Source organism: Elephantulus edwardii, unplaced genomic scaffold (assembly GCF_000299155.1).
Source record: "Elephantulus edwardii isolate Elephantulus edwardi_28Jun2011 unplaced genomic scaffold, EleEdw1.0 scaffold00139, whole genome shotgun sequence".
NCBI lineage: Eukaryota > Metazoa > Chordata > Mammalia > Macroscelidea > Macroscelididae > Elephantulus > Elephantulus edwardii.
This window is the reverse complement of record NW_006399889.1, coordinates 7,326,007-7,327,246: the sequence shown is the minus strand read 5'-3', so window position 1 is coordinate 7,327,246 and position 1,240 is coordinate 7,326,007.

Sequence of the window (1,240 nt, the reverse complement as noted above, 5' to 3'; positions counted from 1 at the left end):
GTCGAACTCGCTCAGCATTTCTTAAGCTCAAGGAACTGAAGAACAAATTCAAACCTCGAGTTCCTATAACCAAGGATGCTTTAGGCAGAGCATTAAACGATCCAGGAAATATCAAAAGAAGATGGAAAGAATATAGAGTCATTGTATCGAAAGGAATTGGCAGACACAGAAGAATTTAATGAAACAACATATGAGCAAGAGTCTATGGTGATGAAGGAAGAAGTTCAAGCTGCTTTGAAGGAAACAGCAAAAAATAAATCCCCAGGAATAGATGGTATACTAATTGACATATTTCAGCTAACAGATGTTGCCCTGGACATGCTCACCAAGTTGTGCCTAGAAATCTGGAGAACAACCACTTGACCAACTGACTGGAAGAGACCTGTATTTGTTCCCATTCCAAAGAAAGGTGACCCAATAGAGTGTGGAAACTACAGAACAATATCATTGATTTCACATGCAGGCAAGATTCTACTGAAGATTATCGAAAAACGACTGCACATCAGCAGAGAACTGCCAGAAGTCCAGGCTGGGTTTAGAAGGGGTTGTGGTACTAGGGATATTGTAGTTAATGTTAGATGAATCTTGGCTGAAAGCAGGGACTACCAGAGGAATGTCTATCTGTGCTTCATTGATTGTGCAAAGGTGTTTGACTGTGTGGACCATAACAAATTGTGGCTGACTCTGAGAAGAATGGAAATCCCAGAACACTTGATCATGCTAATGCGAAACTTTTACAGAGCAAGGTTCAAAATTGGGATGGGCGTATGCCAGGGATGTGTCCCGTCTCCATATCTTTTCAACCTGTATGAGGAGAAATGTGGGGTCAAGACTGGTGGAAGATCTATCAACAATCTGCATTATGCAGGTGACACAACCCTGCTTGCTGAAACTGAGGAGTACCTGAAGCGCTTGCTGCAGAAGGTCAGGGACTGCAGCCTTCAATATGAATTGAGGCTCAATGTTAAGAAGACAAAGATTCTCACCACTGGACCAATTGATAGCATCAGGATGGATGGTGAAGAGATTGAGATTGTTCACAGCTTTAGTCTGCTTGTCTCCACAATCGACACTCTTGGCACCAGCAGCCAGGAAATTAAAAGATGTATTGCTGCCATCTGACCCCTGGGTAGGAAAAAAAAAAAATTCCTAGGTTATCCAGAGAATTTTATCTAGGCTACTTTCTGCCACCCTCTCCCCCAGTAAACCTGAAAGCAACACCCCCAAAACCCCTCTATTT